At 38.1% G+C, this 21575-nt stretch overlaps 1 protein-coding gene and 1 pseudogene across 1 annotated transcript in view; both read left to right on the forward strand.

Moving 5' to 3' along the window:
- Positions 1 to 21575, forward strand: part of htr2aa (5-hydroxytryptamine (serotonin) receptor 2A, genome duplicate a) — a 133785-nt gene that overhangs the window by 100980 nt on the left and 11230 nt on the right. The window lies entirely within an intron of this gene.
- On the forward strand, positions 7179 to 11475 carry LOC119617092 (annotated as a pseudogene).

Below are 21575 nucleotides of genomic sequence, written 5' to 3' on the forward strand. Positions count from 1 at the left end.
GGTGCGCTGTTGCGCATGGAGCGCGTAATTACGCATGCAGAAGGCTGAGTGGTGAAATGTGTTATGTGCGAGCAGGTGCTTCATGTTTGTGTCTGGATGGACCCAGTGAGGCATAGACTACATCCTGCTTCGCCTTTAACCCACTAGCGATAGCCTTAAAGGGCGAAGCCTATACGAAATAGAATGTTGGTTACGTATTGTAACCCCAGATTCTATGAGTATAGGCGCAGCCCTTTAAGCTCTGGGCCTCACTGGTTCCTAAATGGCTGAAGAAAAAAGCTAATTCCAAAGGAATTATCATCAGTAATTGTGAGTAATTGTTTACTACCTAATCAAAAAAGACCACTCACAAACAGGTTCTAAAACATTGTGTGTTACGTTAATCGAATCTCTAAGTTTTCCCTAGGTGTGAGCAAGAGGGAAATGGTTGTTTGTCTTGTTTAATTCTATGTGGCCCTCTGATGGACTGCTGACCTGTCCAAGGTGTACCCCATCTTTCTCCCAATGTCAGCTGGTGATAGGCACCATTTCTTTGCAACCCTGCATAGAAAAGCAGGTAAGAAAATACATGGATGGAAAAATAGGTCTTGTAATAAAAAAGACAATGAACATTAGATAAAATCTGATACACAATTAAAAAGCAATTCACAAAAATGAACTCTAGTTTAAAATTTATAAAACTACAAATCACCCCTCACGATGCAGTGTGGTTCAAAGTGGAACCTACAAAATTTAATAAACCTATTTATTATCTCAGTAATAGATTATCTTTCATGAACATGCTTTGGCTCAAAATTACCAAAAAGTTAGGCATATTTTAAAACAGAATTTATCTTGAAATGCCACGCAGCAGATGTGCTTAACATTCTTTCAGGAACTCAGCAGTAAGTAATGTGGTAGCTTGTAACAAAGAGCATTTTCTATTATATGAACAATAAAATAAGTTATCTTTTACAAATATCTTCAACAAAAGGTTTGTCATACCTGCTTACAAATAGGAAAAATGTAAACTCTTGTATGGCCTGTCTTGTAAATGTCATCTGAAAGAGGCTACTGCCACTGGTGGTGCTTAACAGTCCTTCGGGGGGTTTATATAAACACTGAAGAGTCTACACTTGTTGCTGTTCACATAATAAACAGTAGGTGTCACTGAAGAAATTTTAATACTGTTGTCTGACGAGAATTATTCCCTTCAGCTTACCCCCTAGAGTTAAAAAACCAGCCCCGGGCCCCGGGTATTACCCAACTACATCACTGATGGTTTTAGATAAGCTGACTGGGGGAGTGGATAATCCAGACACATTACGATCTTCTTCCCTGGGATTCACCCTGCTTCCCTTGAAGAAAAAATCATTCAGCAGCTGTAAACAAATAATCCCCCAAACTCCCAGGTTAATGTCCAAACCGTCCAAACCCTGAGTTTTGATGAACTGTTGTTAGTCAGTCTGGTTGCTTTTAAGATCCTGGAAAATAGGATCTCAGGGTGATATTTTAATAAATCACTGAGCTGAACCCACTTTTGCAAAACCTCCCAAAAATTACTGAACCAAGAGCCTTAAATCTTCAAACTGGTGAATAATCTAGTAAATTGACTCCGGTGCACTAAGGAAAATTGGTGGAAATGCTTCCATAAGAGTCATCCCTTTCTTGGGTCTTGTAACCATGATCTGGTGGATACTCTTGGTGATTCTCTGTTTACTGTCAGGATATGGTTACCCCTCAGACGGAGAATATGGATAAGAAAAAAATCGGTCCAAAGTGACCTCTCTTCTGTCTCAGACTTAGAAGTTGGCTGTCGAATAATAAAAATCTGGCCCGGCCGTCTCCAGGTTGAAGCATGCAGCATTGGGGTGATAAATTGGAGTTTCTAAACTCAGTTTTTGACAGCTATCACTTCTACATAATCTGACTGCCCATGAACACATCCTGCTAGACCCCCCGCAACTTCAGAACCCGACTTCTCTGCTCCGTCTACCTGTTTTTCTTCCAACTGCACTTCCTCTTTCCTTTCCTGAGCTGCCAACTTCTGCTTTTCTTCAACTTACTTTGTTCTTCTGTTTTTTTTTACCTGTTCACATAAATAATATTGCATCAAATAAAGTATAAAACACTCACCAATTTTTAATAAGGCTCATATTTTTACTAAAATCTTATTATCTGATACTAGACATAAAATTTCATAGCTTTCTGGAAAAACCCTAACTTTTTACCCCATCAACTGAGCAACCCGGAGACGTTACACAAACCTGTCTTCTACCTGTTTTCGTAAACAACCGCCCCAAATTCTGAGCAACGCGGAGAAGTTGCATAAATTTGTCCTCACAAATTTTCGTAAACGTTTTTCTTCACTCCTAACCTCTTGACCATTTTAAGCTGGGGTCTTTCCTTTAATACTATCACATAATGCTCATTGATCATTCACACTTTAATCACACACTTTAATAATTTCCAAGTATGATTATTTACTGATTAAGATTTTGTTTGATTGCCTGTTAATCTGTTTTTGGCTAAATATGCCCTCACTGTGACCCTATCTGGTACATGCAGCTTCAAAATACTTCCTCATTTTACCCCAACCATTCAGGACCGCACCTCAACTTTTGTAATCCCCATCAGACATGGAAAATGAGCAGAAACACACTATTTGTACTTCCTAATTTTAAATAATCTTAGTTTTGCTTCCAATCAACTTATGACTAAAATACCTTAATTTTTATGCCCAGTCATGTCCTTATTGCATTATGTACACACACACACGGTCTCTGAGAGTGGGTTTCGGGCTGACCTCGACTCACATCCCTTGACAATACCATTAGACAGAATAAATGGTAACTGAAAAAGTCCTACAGTAAGTACATACTTCATTTACAAAGGCATCTACACTATTTTGACTAATCTGCTTTACTTTATTGTGGATGTCTGTAAAGACAAACCTATTTCCAGATTCTTCATGTAATAATAGAATTTATTTGATTATATACTGATTCATTTTGAGTTCATTCCAAAGTTCCATCAATTCACGACTGCACTTTTGATGAATTCACATTGTGCATGCGCATCTCTGTGAAAAGGTGCACATCTCTAGGATATACAGTACTAAATCAACAGTTGAATGTAACTTTTTATTTTGATTTAGACAAATGAAACCACATAAAATAAATAAAATAAAATAAGTGAAGTGAAGTGAAAATTATTGATATAGCACTTTTCCGCAACAAGGCGACCCAAAGTACTTTACAACACAGAAACAGCAATCAGGTACATAATCAAACACAGATAAAAACATCATATCAAACATCATAAAAACATCATAATCAAATATAGAGGTACAGAAGTAAAAAAATCAATCATGTATAATCTAAATAAAATATAAGATAATCTAAATAAATCATGAAATTAAACATATCTAAACATGAGCTAAGTCAATCAAAATAGTACCTAAAATAATCTAGATGAAATCATAATAAAGTTAAAGCTGAACTAAACAACAATTAGGAATCTAACAATCTAACAATTGTTGGGATTTGGTTTTTTGGTTTTTCAGTTTGTTGATTTTATGTTTCAGTTGGTGTTTATTATTTATTTTATTCTGTTATCTTGTTAGTTTGGTTTGAGTTCCTTCTGCCTTTGTCTCGTGTGTCTGTGTTTGTTTCCTGTCACCACTCATGCCTCCTCAGTCACTCACTTATCTGTTTACCTGCCAAGCCCATCTCCACCTGTCAGCTATTATTATCACTCACCTGTTCCCACTTACCTCATCATCCTCTGTGCTTTTATACCCTGTCATTTCCCCCACCACGCCGTCGAATCATTGTTCTTTTGTGCTTGCCCTGTGTTCACCCGTGTCTCTGTTTTTTTTAGTTATGTTCTTGTTCTGCTGCCCCGTCAGCTTTTTGTTTTCGTTTTAATAAATTAGTTTTTCTTTAGTTCAGAGTTATGAGTCTACTTTCTGGGTTCGCCTCCGTCTCCACCGATCGTGACAACAATATCTAAAATATGAGCTAAGATAAACTAAACTAAACTAAATGAACAGGAAGGCTAAATAAGCTAACATAAACTGAAACATGATAATGCTAAACTAAAGGTACAACATGTCTAATTGATAGTACCAAAGGCCCAGTAAACAACCAACATAAAAAATGCCAAGATAAACATGACAATGCTAAACTAAAGGTACAAGAGACTATCTAATAGTACCAAAAAGGCCCACTAACAGCCAACATAAGAATTACTAAGATAACTAGAGTAAGGTAGTGAAGGAGGGGAGGGAGGGAGTGGAGTGATAATCTAACGGTGGAAAATGAGTACGTGTGTGTAGAGTTGGCGGGAAGACGGTGTGGTGTATGTTGTGTGTCTGTGTGTGTGTGTGTGTGTGTAGGTGTGTGTGTGTGTGTGTGTGTAGATAAGTCCATGAATGACGTCACAGAGGCCATTGTCTTTTATAATGTGATGGAATGTTTATCAGCCAGCCCAGAGCAGATCCACAGATGTCCTTAGGCAAGGGAGGGGGCAGATCTTCTTTACATAAAATCCGGGGAGAAATTGAAGATAGCTAGCCATGGCCAGCAAAGGGAGCCAGAATTCACATAACAATAATTGTTTTGGGTCAGGCAGACATTATGTTTTCCGTCTGCCTTGAAAGTTCAAGATTCAAGATTCAAGTAGTTTAATTGTCAATGCTTCACATGTGCAATACATACAGAGAATTGAAATTGCGTTACTCTCTTTCCCAGTTGCAGCACTCACGGGTAAACAGTTAAGGACACAAGTAAATAACATAGTAAAAAATCAAAAAGAAAAAGACACCGAATGTATAGTACAACAGGACACATATGAAGTAGTGCAAAAATAGAGATCTGATGTAAGGAGAGGTGAATATTGCAACTGTCGCAGGCTTCAATCGTATTGCTGCTAAAGTAAAATGATGAGTATATATTAGTGTAAAAGTGATTTGTGCAGGGAGGGAGTGATGGGGGGTTGGGGTGGGTATGGTGGTGGAATATTATGAGCAGTAGTTCTGTACTTTTTTGAGGGGGGTAGAAACCATATCGGTCGTGCAAGATTCAAAACGGTTGGAGGAGGGTTTACTCTACTCGAGTGGAGTGTATTATGGGCAGGATGGGTAGGGGTGGGAGAGCAGGGAGTGAGTTGAGCATCCTCACAGCCTGGTGGACGGAGCTGTCCCTCAGTCTACTGGTCCTAGCCCGGAGACTCTGCAGTTTCCTCCCTGATGGCAGCAGGCTGAAGCAGCTGTGCAGTGGGTGGTGGAGAGCGAGAGGAACCCAGAGCGCAGACTCATACTTAAGGAAACAAAAATTTATTCTTTAAATAAACTTACAAAAACAAAAGGAAACAAAAAGGCTGACATGGCAGCCTAAACTAAACTAATTACAAAACAGCAAGGCAAGGTCAGGTGGAAACATGGACTAACATAGAATGAACGACACAGACTGTGCCTGAGGCAATGAACTGGCGAGGGAATGGAGAAACTGACTGGGTTTTAAAGACAGGAATAATTATGAGAAGTGGGCACAGGTGAGTGATTACAAGTGAAGGCAGGTGGAGATGGGCGTGGCAAGTAAACAAGTGCAGACAGGAGGAGTGAATAATGACAAGACAACAATGACAAAACCAGAACACATAATAACAAAATAAACCAAGAAACAAAACAAAACCCAAATCCTTACAGGTGAGTGGGTCTTGCTGATACTTCTCAATGGTGAATCCAAACAGCCAAATTCCAGGTCCAGTCCACCTGATTCGAGCGAGCAACTTTCTCCAAGATGTAACCCTTATCATTCCTGAGTCCAGGAACCGCAATTTAGTCTGTGGTCCTGTCAAAGGATCGCATCCAACTTGCAATTCAGCGAACGCCGAACCCATCAAACGAATTTGACGATAAGTCACTACTGCCAGGAATCCATTGTGTATCCAACAAAAAATGTCCCATCTGGGCAGGCGGGCTCTCCCTTGCCCTGTCTTTCTGTCGAGAAAATTTGATCAATTGCATTGAGAGACCAGCTGACCAGATCCATAGTTCATAAATTTTGGAGGGGGGGTTCAGGAGACAGAGAGAAAAGAAAGATATCCGCCTTTCACCAGGAGCAGAGAGAAAAAAAATGTCTCAATAGTCAAAAAGAAAAAGAATTGATGCAGCTAAAGAATGAGGCAGAATAACGACAAAAAGAATACATGATTTCCACTTCAAAACAAAACAGTGTTTTAAAAATGTAAACACTGCAAAAATAAAGACGCCCTTCCCTGCCACACACACACACACACACACACACACATTCACAAATAAATCAAAACAACTATAAAAATATGCTAAAAAAGTTACAAAACAAAGCAAACAATTATTAGGAACATCGACAAACAACTAAAGAAAATAAGCACATAGACAATGAAATCCCAACAAAGAGATGCGAAATGACTGCATAAATGAAACATTAAGACAAAGCAACTTTAAGGGGCAAATGAAATACAAAAACACAATATAAGAACAGAAAGAGAAAAAAAATATAAGATACAACAAAGGCATGAACCACAACAAATTACTACATGGAATCTTAACAACTCTAATTCAAACAATAGATTATGGAAAAATTACAACACAATTTATTGAAATGACTTGAAAAGAAATAAAACAAACATGATGCTAAAAAATATGATTATTTGTCATTGACAATAGTGAAAAAAGCATTTACCAGAGTTGAAACTGTAAGCAAAACACAAAACATTAATGAATACAAAAAAATATCTCTCACAAGCCCAGGAAAGACAAATGACACCCTCTTGTGCTTTTGTGTTGCAGAAATCGGTTGTGATTGTTTACTGATTATAAAATTTAAAAATGAGTGAAGCTTTATCTTTATATATTATGAACAGCAGAGACTGTCGAGATTCTTCTGTAGCTTGGAGAGATCAGGTCAGAAAGATATGGCAACAATAAAGGAGGTAAAATTATATAGCAGTTCACAAGAACCTTTTTGTTCGCCCCCAGAGAATACATGAAAAAACTCACTTTGAGTTTCATTAAAACATAGTGACCAAAAATTAGCAATTGAAAACTTCTGCATGTAAGACATTTGAATTAATGCAGCTTATGATTTTCTAATGGTGGAAGAGTGCTGGGGGGAACTACACTTAATTTAGCAGAGAGGCTAATTTAACTGTTTTGGTTATTTTCCTTCTACATTTTGTTACAGTGGTTCACCTACAAAGGACTGCCTTTCAGATGCTTATCATGTTTTGCCCTTTTTTTCAAGGGGAGGACAAGATAACTTAGAATAAGGCTTCTCAGTAGTCTGTTGCAGCTTTAGACTAGCTTTAACTTTGAACTATCATAGACTAAAGTAAAAAACTATTTATGAACACATTTGTTTTTTTATTTCCAGTAAAATAAACAAACAAACAAAAATAAATAAATAAAAAATAAAAAAAACGCCAAACAAGCTAGAAAAGAAGGGAGAAAGAAAGTAAGAAAAAAAGTCTTCATTCCTCTTTTCATTCTTAGCGAACAGATGCAGCTCAGGTCTGTGTTGGCATGTGCTCATAGGCAGAGGCCTGCATTGCAGAATCAGCACCATTGGTTACAATGGTGTGCTGCATATCACCCCTCACATTCGGCTCCCACAATCTAAAGAAAAATGGTTGGATCATAGCAAATTTGGAAAACCTCCTTCAGTGTGAAGGCAATCATGATATTGCTACATTCCACGTCCCAACCAAATAGGATTTTCATGCTATTTCCCACATACCTGAGATGCTTTCCTGTGTCCTCACCTTGCTCTACACACCCACCCAGTTATTACTCCCTCAGGCCATGTTAGAATGCAGCTATAGGTATCACCGAAGCATGGTTAAGACCCTCAGGGAGCCCTTTGCACTGACACTCAGAGACCCTATTTCAATTAAAGACACTTATGGCAAACCATTAAAAGTGAAATTCACATAACGATAACCAACGCCATATTTATGCATCCATCTATTTTCTGACACTTACCCGTGGTTGAGTTGCAGAGGCAACAGGTCCAGGAGGGAAACTCAGACATTCTTCTTCCCAGCAACACTGGTAGGTAGGTAGGTAGGTAGGTAGGTAGGTAGGTACATTTATTTATATAGCACTTTTCAGCACAAGGCGACTCAAAGTGCTTTACAACACAAGAACAAAATTACAGACAGGTACAAGATACAATGATGACTAATTGTCTAAATAAGCTAAGTTAAACTAAACAGATCTAAGCATGACTAAATGTACAGAACTAAACTAAGTGTACAGGAAGAGAAAGCTAAATTAAACAGTACCAAATTTCTAAATGGTACCAGTGGCCCGCTAAAACAGCCGATGTAATAATTACTAAGATAGAGAAAGAGGGAAGGAGGAGGGGTGGAGTGAGAGAGATGACAGAAACAGTGGAAAGTCTGCGTATGTGTGTGTATTTGTGTGTAGAGACAGTGAGAAGACAGTGTAATGTGTTGTGTGTGTTTGCAGATAGGTCCATGAATCACGTCACAGAGGCCATTGTCTTTGATAATGATGCAATAATATCAGCGAGCTCTGGACGGACACAGAGATGTAGGCAGAGGGGGACGTCTTGTTTCCATAGTTCCAGGAGAAATTTGAAGATAGCTGACCAAGGTCAGCCTAGGGGAGCCGAATTCACAAACAAACAGTAGTTGTTTTGGTTCAGGCAGACTGTTTTTGTCTGCCTTGAAAGTCTTGCTGATACTTCTCAATGGCGAATCCAAACAGCCAAATTCCAGGACCATTCTGCCTGTTTCGAGCAAAGCAACTTTCTTCAAGATGTTACCCATATTATTCATGAGTTCCAGAAACACAATTCAGTCTGCGGTCCTGTAAAAGAATTGCATCCAACTTGCGATTCAGCTTGCGTATCCACACAGTTTGATTGCTGATCGCCGAACCCATCAAACAAATTTGACAATAAGTCAGGTAACTGCCTAATCCAAACAGCAGAAATCCTGTTATCAGAAATCCAAATATGTAAATATCCTCCATGTCTTCCACAGACAGACTCGATAGACAAACAGGATTCCAACATTTCCAGGAATCCAATGTGTATCTAACGAAGAATGTCGTCTCAGGGCAAGCTGGCTCTCCTTTGGTCAGCCTTCCCGTCGAGAAAATTTGATCAATTGCATTGAGAGACCAGCTGACCAGATCCATTCCAAAAATGTTTGGAGGAGTATGTAAAAAAGAAGTTCCAAAAGCAAGGGAGGGGGGAGGGGGGGCAGTACAGGAGTCAGAGAGACAGAGAGAAAAGAAACACGTCCGCCTTCCACCAGGACCAGAGATAGTTCAGCTCCTCCTGAGGATTTCCAAGGCATTTCCAGGCCAGATAGTATACATAATCCCTCCAGCAAGTTCTGTGTTGGTCACAGTTGTCCCAGTGTGACATGCCTGGAAAATCTCCAAAGGGAGGTGCCTAGGAGGCATTCAAATCAGAAATCAAATCAGAATCAGCTCTGCTGACCCCTTTCAATTTGGATGCATAGCGGCTCTACTCTGAGCTCCCCCCAAGATGACAGAGCTCTTTACCTTATCTCTAAGGCTGGGCCCAGCCACATTACGAAGGATGCTCATTTCACCTGCTTGTATCTGTCATCTTATCATAGGTGAGGTTTAGAAAGTACATTATTTTGCCTTTCGGAGCAATGCCATCATTCTTGTGGACAAGGCTCTGATTCATTGATCCATCTCTCACTCCATCCTACCATCACTAGTGAACAAGATACTCAGATACATGAACTTCTCCTCCTACTCCTCTGCAAAAACACAACCCCGTCCAGGAGGGAGCATTCAACATTTTTTCAGTTGAGAGCCATGGCCTCAAACTTAGAGGAGCTGACTTTTCCCAGCTGCTTCACACTTGGCTGTGAACTGTCATATTTATCTTCTTCCAGAATTGTGCCGCTCAAGGTGGCTGCATGTTGGAGTAGCTCTATTCCATTCATTCTGAGATATTGCTTTTGAAAACTTTATTCCTCTTTTTTTCTTGATGTAAATCACTTTTTTAGAAGATTACTTTCTTTGGTATCGGATGCTGTGCAGCTGGAAGGATTTTTACTGAAGCCTTTTTACTTTTGGACATTTTGTTATGATGCGTATCCATGACAACAAGTGTTAAATGTGAAGAACCCTGAAGTCCAGTCATGGCCAATACCAAGCAGACGGCCCGCAAATCCACCGGAGGTAAAGCTCCCAGGAAGCAGCTCACCACCAAAGCTGCCCGCATGAGTGCCCCGGCCACCGGCGGAGTGAAGAAGCCTCATCTGTACAGGCCCGGGACCGTGGCTCTCAGGGAGATCCACCGATACTGGAAGTCCACCGAGCTGCTCATCCAGAAGCTGCCCTTCTAGCACCTGGTCCGGAAGATCGCCCAGGACTTCAAGACCGACCTGCGCTTCCAGAGCTCAGCTATCATGGCTCCGCAGGAGGCCAGCGAGGCTTACCCGGTGGGGCTCTTTGAGGACACCAGGACAAATCGGGACAGACCGCTACAAGAGACACTTCCTGGCCACAGCCATCAACTCTTTAACAAAACCAGGATTATGAGCTACAACAGCATTTAATTTCCCTTTGGGATTAATAATGTATTTTTGAATTGAATTGAATTGAATTATCAAAACATTAGTCACTACCTCAACTGATGAATTAGAATTCATTTCACTACGCTCAGTACTGATATTTTAGTCACAAATTACTTACAGCTAAAGTCACTGAAATCATTCCAAGGCATATTTTGACTTCTGACAGTGGTAATGTTTAAGTTCAAAAAACAGCCATCAAAGTAGACAACACTTATTACTGATATATAATAGTGTAACAGACCAGGAGGTCAAAACATTGTCATCCAAATCAGAGTTTACCCACAAGTAGGGACAAAAATACATGCGAGGTTGACACTTTTACACAGAACGGAAAACCCGAATATTGGAAGATCTTACAGCAACACATCACACTGCAGTGATGTAATCCACAATGAGCTAACAGCACAACAAAGCACATCTACAGTATTGTAACAAACACACCTAATCCACAGACACCTCAATGGTTCATATTTTTGAAAGGTATTTTTTCTTGACTTCTTCTTTACCTAAGTACTGAATTAAACCCTCCTTATTTAACTCCACTTCATAGTAAACTGAAATCTGAAGAAGCTTTTCTGTGACTCCTTAAGTTCATTAAACCTAACAAACCCTATTTCAATCATTGTGTTTTCCCCAAAATTCTATTGATCAGAAACAGAAGCACTAATTCTTTAGACTCAGTTGTCAGCCTCACCTAATTTGTCCAATTTCCCTGGCAGCCCCGAGGTCTGTTTGCTTCCTGTTGCCTTCACTTCATTACCTCAGTCATTGTGTGCTGTTCTGGCTGCTAATGACCGACTCATGCTGAAGCTCCCAAGAGCTAATTTAAACCTTCCTTCCTATTCCAGATCTAAAGCATGATGTGAATCCTTCCTACATTTGTGTAAATTTTAAAACAAAAAATACAACTTTGACTTAATAAAGCAGATCAAAGATGAAAAATAGGCAACTATGTGTAACAATTATTTCTAATTTTACGAATGTCTTTTATTAAAGGCAGAGACCTTCATTTCAAAGACAAACCCTAACCTTTGACTCTAATAGTTATTAAAATAACTTACCATACTTTTGTAAAATTGATTCTTGAAATACAGCAATCTATGCCATGTGTGCAAAACAGAACTTTCTTTTTACTTCGATAGAAACTTGCCTTAAATATTTTTATCAAATTGTTTAAATTTCTGATGGATTTAAAAATATATCACTGTTTGGATGGAAGTTAGATTCATGAAGTGGCTAACAGGCTAAAAACTACTACTTGTGCAAAATGAGCTATATCTTTTGCTCGTTGAATTGTTTGTATCAGTATCAAATTTTATTTATATTGGACAAGGCAACTGTTAAAACTAACCTTTCTTATTGTAATTATGGTATACATATTATTATTTTCCATATTATATTTTTGCTCAGAGCCACTGCAGTGGAACCAAAGAACCACATGTGGCTCCAGAGTTGCAGGCTGCAGATTTATTTTGACCTTTCATTTCTTCAATTAAAGCAAGGTCATGGCTTCCTACTTTTTTTCCCATTAAAAGCAAAGAGGTCGACAGGATATTATTTGGAGATAAATGCTGCAATACTTGTTTTACCATGGGGCAGTGTTCATGAAAGTATTGACCAACTATAGTACCCCCCTGTCTCTACTACTTAATTTTATCTGTGGTTTGAGCATTAACACCAAGGGCTAGAGGCATCCTAATTTTCTCCTAGTTGTAATCGGAGGGCAAAGTGGTAGGGCTATCATATGTCTGTCTCTTTGTCTACAAGCAACTATTTTTCAGTCATACTGTTTTTAAACCAATTATTCTGTTCTTAATGGAAGTAATTAATGTCATATATGCTAACTAGCCTGTGGCTACTTACATCCAAATTTGTTTGCAGTCTGCTTACCACAAAACTGCTCTACCAGAAATTCCAGGCGTCTTACATTTTTAACTTTTGCTGCAGACAATGCTAAAAAGAGGCAACAGTCAACAAAATAAATATAACATAATATGAAGATGGCACTCTGGCAAAAAGCCCATCATTTCTGTTTTTTAAAGGTATTCTATGCCATTTTGACTTCCTGATGGGAATCCAATTTAATAAAGGGTATATTTCAATGATTTAAACTGGGTTAATAAGCTGAAATGAAAGGAAACTTGTGACTGCTTTGTAAGTACAGCATTAATCTAAAACTCAAAGGTATAATTAATCAAATTTTCTCTTCTGGCATGCATTGATTAATGAGCAAAAACAGTATTCCCCAGTAAAGCCTTCTTTAATTTACTGTGATTTGATCATTTTGGCTTTTTTCGTTTGTACTGTTTTCTCATTTCTTCATAGCAGTTTTTTTTATTTTTTATTTTCATTTTTGCTAACATTTTCTTTTTTTTATCAGTGCTATTAGAGTCAAAGTGCTAATAACCCTCACAGCATGACCAGCCCTCTGCCAATGAAGCCCTGTTACTCTGGAATGTAGCATCAATGGTATTTTGCTTGTTGGTTGAGGTAGGTGTGTAACTAATATATCTTTCTAAGGTAAACAAAAGAGAAGTTTATTACTTTGAGAAACCATGTTGAATAACTACTAAGAACAGAAACCCTGCCCTGTCTCTCCTCAGAAACACAACAACTTAATCATACAGTACCAACAATACTACAAATTAACCATGAAACATAAATGTAAAAGATGAACAAAATACAATTAGTAAAAGATAAAAAAAAATGTTTCAGAGTGTTGTGGAAAGCTGGAGAGGGATCTGGTGTTGAGTAGACCCAATTGGATTGGCTAATTAGCTTTTTATAATGTGTGTGAATGTTTTTTGTACAGTGCCCTGAGATGACTTATTTAGTGACTTGGTGCAGTTGAATTGAATTGAATTTTTCTGGGGGACAGGAGTTTGATGGTCAACTGAAAACTTCAGTATTTTTTTCATGTTTGGGAATGTATGCAAAGACCCACAATGCAGTCTAAGTGAAGGAGCTCAGGAAACAAACTTAAATTTTTATTTACAAAACTAAGATTACAAGCTACTAATCCTGCTTCACTAAAAAATAAGGTTCTAAAGTAGACAGTGTCAGCCTCACAGACGGAAAAAATATTGAACAATAAGAGCTAATGATGATAATATCTAAAGCTAATGTAAGATGGCACTTGGTTGTTGAGAGCTTTGTATGTTAGAAGTAAGATTTTAAGTCACATCTGAATTTTAAAGGGGTCCAATGGAGGGAACCTAAAATTGGAGAAATATGATCTCTTCCTCTAGCTTTCCTTAGAACTCTGGCAGCAGCATTTTGGATCAGCTAAAGAGTTTTTTGGACATCCAGACAATAAAAAATTACATTACTAAAAGTGGAAAATGCACAAACAGTTTTTTCTGCAGCATCACTATTTTATAATAAATCAAATCAAAACAAACTGCTGACACATAAAATCCCAAGCATCAAATTTCAAGAAAAAAAAAAGAAATTGTACACAAATAGGAAACACAACACAAATAGGACACAAACAAAGAGGATTTGACACTGAACAGTGAAGACCAGTAAGCACGTATTTACTACAAGGTGTGATTTGGTAAGTGGATGCAGGGAATGAATAATGAAGAAAAATAGAGAAGGCAAGGCTAACCAGGGACATCAAGTGTCAATTAGTGGTAACAAAGGGAAACAACCTCAGAAATCAGAACCAGGTACTGTAAACAGAACAGAATTACAGGAAGGGAAAAATAGGCTCAAGCCGATATTAGTTAAATATATTAGAGCCGAACAAAGACACTGAGTAGCTGAAAACCATAAAACTATTACTAAAAGAACTTCACAAAACATAATATACTGAAAAACCTATAATCTACTGCAGCAATATGTGATCTTAATCTCAACTCTCATTTTTCTTAGTCTGTGACTCTCTCCACCCCAATCCCCACCCCCACTTTGGGGATCTTGTCAGAAGTAAACAGCTCATGAGTACGTTTTGTGTTTTTCCATTAGTATCTAATTTTGCTGTTGTCATATAACACAAGTGAGGCTCTGTATAGTTCTGCAGAATCAACTTTTTTTTAAACGCTAATTAATTTTCATTGTTACTTGTTGACAAGATGAATATGGACCCACTGGAATGGAAATTTCTTTTTGACATTATTTATTTCAGACCATGTCCTTTGAAGCCTGTCTTCACTTTTCTGCACAGTCAATTTTGAGAGAGGGAATATTTCTATTAGTAAAAGAGTCCTAGTTTTGTTGAAATGTTTTTCATTTTAACTTCCTGCTGAAATTGTGTTTATTTAATTATAGACGGCTATTAAAAAGGCCAGTGAAGTGTCTTCAGGGCGGTGGACGTTTCTTCTGGGCCCTCAACGACGGTTTTGTTGATCATAGAAATGACTTGACAGACAGAAGTTATTTTGAACAGTGAGACTTTATTCAAAACAACAGTCTGTGCCAAACAGGACTTCTAGCCAATCTTGTGAAGATCCCCCGTTTCTCTGGGGCTGCTTGTTTTTATAATTATGTTACTACACCCCGAACAGTAAAAAGACCCCCGCATCCCACTGGGACGGACCTGAACAATACACTCAATTCCATTTATGGGGATAAACTAGGGTCTTCAGACAAGCAACAGCTAACTGTCCACGTCTGCACGTTTTCAACAACGTGAACGTAAGAGCTCACGGTTCACTTCCTAAAAAGGCATTTGTGGCTGAAGACAGTACCTCTCAAAATGATAGCTCAGGCCTCATGGCCTGTACACAGATGCAGACCAGTTACCTCACCAGGAAAGAGCTACAAATCAAATTGTAGGGCAAACAGAAGCAGTGGCACTTATATTTACTTGAGTTTGAAGTTGCATTGATGTTTTTCCCCTTTTACTCTTAAAGAGATGAAGAGGTGACCAAATCAGTATTTCAGTTTGCACACATATACCAATTTATTTTAATTTAGTAGCTGTTCAAATATCTGAATGGTGTTGTCATTTTACAAGTGCATATATGTGTGTTTTCTAACAAATAAATGAAAAAGGAAAGCGTTCAGCTCAGAAGAGTTTCTCTGCAACATGTGTGTTACTGTACACAAAGGATTTAGCTGCAGAAGGCCAAACAGACTGGTTTATTGTTTGGTCTCCCTCCAGTTTCTGGATAAACCACAGTAACGCTCCCACATGGGCAACATTGAGCCCTCTGTCTTTCCACACAAACACACTTCCTATCCATGAATGTGTTTATACATTACACAAATTCATGCTGTCTCCTGCAACTCACCCACAGATGGTTAATCTCTCACTTTAACTAAAATTGTTTGAAAGCTTTTATCTCCAACTCCAATAAACCTCATTCTAACTCCAGCGGTGGAAACCAAGTCCCAACTTAAAGGTACTTGAACTTGTTGCATTGGACATCATAACATTTTAGTCCTAAATGAAACTCTAAAAGACTCAACAATATTTTTTTTTCTAATAAAAGTTGCTAATAAAGCAAAGCATCATAAAATACCATATGAACAGTAGAGTTGGGTGATCGGCTAGAATCCTTTCATCAGCTGCCGTCAGTCCAACAACTGACAGCATTATAGTCACACAGGTGTAGTTTATTTTATTTATTTATTTTCTCATTAGGTTATTTACGATGGTGACATATAGGCCTAACTAGTTACTTACCAACCCTGCAAAGATCTATTTAGCCTAATTACTATAATAATGAGGTTTTGAAAGAATCTAGCTTATGAAATTGTATGAAATATTGATTTGATAGAGATTCAGGGATCAAAGCCAATGTGTACCTCACTCAACAGAGGCTACACTAGACTCATAGCTATTGGGGTAAGGGATGGTAATGACAGATAGAGTCAACTGGTCTTGCAACAACTTAATAAATGCAGAACAAGAAACTTTGTTAGCATGAATTTGAAAAGAAATTTAATTTTGTATGTTGGAAAGCACAGATATAATACAGTCGGGTGCGATTCATGGGTCAAGTTAAAAGGTTTTAAAGCAGTTTATTTTGCTTTTTAAATCTGATTACATATTTTTATACTCTATTGTATATCTTTTTGTATGAACTTTGTAAGGCAATATATATATATATATATATATATATATATATATATATATATAAAATAAATCAGTTTTTTTCAAAGCAGTACTTTCAAATATCAGGGGTTTTGCTTGACCAGCATGTTGCTCACACAACAAACTTTCAAATGTGGACTTTGTCAGCTGTTAAATGCAATGAATTCATCTCATTCTTTTATTGTTGTCTTCTGTTTTATAATACAATTCTATTGACTCAGGTAAAAAGGCATGGAAATGTATGAGGGTACAAAACTGGTTAACTTATTTTTGCTGTGAAACTGGCTTAGAGCAGTTGTTGTTTTCACAGTCTTCCTACACATGTAAACAATAAACAAAATGCAGGGTCACTAATCTACATTAAAAATAGATTGTGCAATAAAACATAAGACTCAAATACTGCCCACTCTTTGCTCAGATTGGACCATTATCAAAAATAGTGCAAACTATTTCTGTTTGTGTAGGGATTTGGGTTTTTTTGGGTGTTTTTGTATTTTTGGTTTGTGGTTCATGTTGTGTTATCTTTCTGGGTTCTGTTTCTGTTCTTGGTGTTTAGTAATTTTCCACTCCTCACCAGTTTCTCTCTTGTCTCTCTGCCACGCCCATCTCCACCTGTCAGCAATCTGTAACACTCACCTGTACCCACTTACCTCATTATCCTCTGTGTTTATAACCCGGTCATTTCCTCCACTACTCCGTCAGATCATTGTTCTTTTGTCCTCGTCCTGCGAGGTCTGTGATCCTAGTTTTGGTTATGTTTTGTTTTTGCTGCCCTGTCAGCTTTTGTTTTCTTTAATAAATCAGTTCTCTATTTAGTTCCTAAGTATGAGTCTGCTTTCTGGGTTCGCCTCCGATGCGGTTTGCTACTTGAGATCCAAGTGCCTTTTATTTTGGAGCCTCAAGACAATTTTACAGCAGGGTTTTATTCTCCAATGAATGCGAACAGACCTCATAGTGCTCACTTACCCTGGCAATTACATCACAGAACTAAAGATTGACATTTAATAAAGGGAGAACATGCATGGATTTTTAGTCATAGACTTTCCCAGAGACTGAGAACTGTGATTTTTTTTTCTGTTTTTTAAAGAGAGGAACCAACGCCAGCTTGGTGTTTTGGCCCAAAAGCACTGTGCCCAACCTCCATGCAATATTACACAGGTGTGTCAGCCATGAATAATGACTGAGAGAATGAGATTGTAAATGTGTGTGTGTGCATGTTTGTTTGCCTGTTTTTTAGCAAAATCACTCATGAACCACTGAATGGATTTTATTGAAACTGTCATAGATATTGCATGTATATCTACAACTAATAACCCTTTGGGGGCGTCCCAAATTAAGATAGCTGCCATAGCTTATCAGGCTTAGTAAAGACAAAACAGCTGTAACTCAGTCACTTTTACATTTACTGAGCTAAAATTTGGTGTGGTATTACCTGAGAGTCCTTCCAAACCCATTCTTCAAGTGCTAACTTATTGTGCAAACTCTTTCTTTGAAACCTTTAGCATGCACGGTGGTGGGTGGCATGCTTTCTTTTAAGAAATTCCTCTATCATTATTATTGCTTAGTTTTCAGTTGGTTATTTTTTCTTTTCCCCTTCACCAACTTTTATTAATCACCACATCTGCCTCTGGTTACTAATCATTTCCTTCAGTAAATCTATGGTCACAGGTTTTCAAATATCCTTTGTCAGATTTTCACCCTTGTAAGGGTGTTTTTAGGTTTTTCTCATTCTCAGTTCCTCTCCGGATTCCTTGGTTTAGTAGTGCTACTTGTTTAGTTGTTAAACAAATCAACCCACCTAGCTCTGAAGGTGTGTCTGCATTTGGGTCTTCCTTACCATCATCACACACAAGTCAGCATAATAAAAACTGGCCTTTCATATTTTCTATTGTTCAGTCTGTGAATTTGAAATAAATTTTAACTTCAAAAAATGACAAAAATTGATATACTTTTTATCACTGTGAACAATGTGTGCTGTCAAAATCTATAACATGTACACAATTGTTAAGAGGATAAAAATAGGATTTTGAAATCGGACCTCGTGATGAACATAGTCTGGAAAATGCTCTCACAGTTACAGTAACACAGTATGTGACTCACTCAATAGCAGGTGTGACGCATCGCAGTGACACTGTAGTTTTTGACTAAACTGACTTTTTGCCTCAGATCTAAATCTTTCGAATGAAACACTGCCTTCTTCACTTCCCTGACAACTAAATCTCTGGCAAAGCAAAATGTTGGAATTCCTTCATTTGAATCATCTTAGAGCAGCATGTAAGACCCCAGAAGTCAAAAACACACAACCAGTTCTCAAAAAGTGACACACTCACAAATATCTATAGCAGCTGAATCCAGCAAAGATGAAACAAAGCAGAAGTTAAAACTTTGGGCTACAGAAACAGTCAGGGTATAATGCTGACCCATTGCTAATGTTTTCTCACTGTGTGTGAGACTGCATTCTCCAGAAAATTAAAACCGATCATAATAATAATAATAATAGTTTAAGGAAATCCAGCATTGTCAAGCAAAGCCAGGATAAATCATGTTAGGTAATACTGGATTTAGTTACAGAACCACCCCAGAATTTGTTTTTTTGAGTTAAACTTGGAGATGTTGAGGCATAGTATCTAAAAAAAAACAGGTTTCCTTGTATAGCAGAGGGTCATTTCTAATAGAATTTGTAATAACTTTGAATACTCATGGGCTTGCTGAAATGTCATATGCAAACATTGCTTCAGTGCACTGCTGAAGGCAGATATTTACCTGAAATGCCACCTCACTTTATTAGGCTGACCATACACACACTGGATAATGATATTGAGTTCATTCTCACAGCAGCAGCAGCCTGACAATGAAACTGCTTGATTTAAGTTAGAAAAAAATTGGAGAAAAAAAATCTCACAGTATGAGCTAAATTACTATATATAGACTACATCATTGTTCTGTTAACAGGTGATGGCCCGCCCATGGGCCCTATTGGCTCAGCTTTGAATACAGCGCCTTTAGATTTAAAAAATTTCAATATCTGGGCTGGGTGTCAAAACTGCTGTGTAGGCATTCCCCTTTGATTCTTTGACTCTTTTGACCAACTGGGTCAATCTATGGTCGCTCTAGAGCAGGGGTGTCCAAAGTCGGTCCTCGAGGCCCGGCATCCTGCATGTTTTAGTTCTCTCCCTAGTGGTTGTAACAACCCCCTCAGCAAGTCAGTGTTCTGCTTAGGCCTTCTAATGAGCCATCATTTGATCCAGGTGTGTAAAACCAGGGAGAAAACTAAAACATGCAGGATGCCGGCCCTCGAGGACCGACTTTGGACACCCCTGCTCTAGAGCCAATAATGTTCACTGAACATCTTGTCGTTTGAAATGACATGTAGTTTTTTGCATACAGATCAGTCATATCAGCTCTCACACTGATTCTGACGCTACAGGCATATAGCCAATCAAATTCCTATTATAGTGGTGACCTGCATGAATGGGTGAGTTCTAAAATGGCTTCAGAAAGTCCACAAGTATACACTGCAACCTGCCAGTATGATTTATACATAAAGTGCAAGAGAAAGTTTTGTGTGGGTTCAAACTAAAAGATGGCAAAATGTGTCAAAAAGAAAAAAAAAATATATAGCTGCAAGGTGGTGGAGTTGGTCAGGAGAAGGGCTAGTGAGTTTTCCAACCAGTAAATGTCTGATAAAAGTGAGTGATGGAGTGTCTGTTGACCCAGTGGAATAAGATTTATTTCTTGAAGGAACAGATTCCTATGTCAAGGAAGTGGAACCTTTTATATCTAGCTGCTGTTTGTTTGTTTATTCATTGTTTAGATGTAAATACTTTTGAAAAAGTAAGGTAATAAATTGCCATATGTCATCTTATAGCCGGGTTGAGGGGTGTGCGAGATGCTTTGTTGTGCGTTTTCTGACTGTGGGACAATTGTTCTGTGAATGAAAACATGTTTTTTTTTTACACATTAAGCAGATTTTGTGCATTAAGAGATAGTTTAGACAACTACTAAAGCATAAAAAGTAAGGAAACAGGTCTTAATCTTTTGTTTTTTCATTTTTTTCTTTTTTTGGTTTACCATGCATGTAGGGGGAGGGACTTCATTCTTTCAGTCAAACTGCCATATGAGGCACAAACTGAATGAAGTTGTTATGTAAATACATTCTGCGCATTGTTCCATGGAACTTGTTATGACTCTTTTTTTGTAATTTAGATGAGTGTTTCATTGTTTCTTATGCATCACCTACTGCATGTCTATCATGCTGACAGTGAATCTGGATATAGAACTTGATTCCTCCAGATATCACCTTTCATTATAGCCCTGACTGATAACTGTACGTTTAAGCATTTAGGAGTTACAGCCTTTTGATGTTGGGATCCATGTAAAGACTGAAAGTAAATACTTTGAATAACACCTGAACAAACCCCTAGAAAACCATGTCCATAATATTCATTTTTTGTGCTATTGTTATCAAAATTGAATTGTAAAAATGTATGAATGATTCTATAGCTTCATTAGATCTTCTAGTCCATACCTCCACCTCCATCCCTTCATGTGCAGCTGCTTAAAAAAAATAAAAAAAATCCAGGCAAGCAAAAAACACTTGCTCTCAGAAACACAAGAAGTTACACTTACAGTCTGTCATGGACTGGGGTGAAGGAGGCGAACCCTGAGCGCAGACTCATGTTGATAAAAAAAAAACTAATTTATTTAGAAATAAAAGGCAAACCCAAAACAAAGGATGACGTGGCAGCAAAACCTAGACTAAATACAAAAAAACATTAACTAACTAAACTAAACTAAACCTGAACAGACCTGAGACTAAAGACGAACCACTGGGAGACAAGAAGGCACGAGCAAACAGAACATCAGGGAGACAAGAGTATGACAATGAACCAGCAGCGAAGTAGAGAATGTGACCGGG

This window comes from Kryptolebias marmoratus, linkage group LG6 (assembly GCF_001649575.2).
Source record: "Kryptolebias marmoratus isolate JLee-2015 linkage group LG6, ASM164957v2, whole genome shotgun sequence".
Classification (NCBI taxonomy): Eukaryota; Metazoa; Chordata; class Actinopteri; order Cyprinodontiformes; family Rivulidae; genus Kryptolebias; species Kryptolebias marmoratus.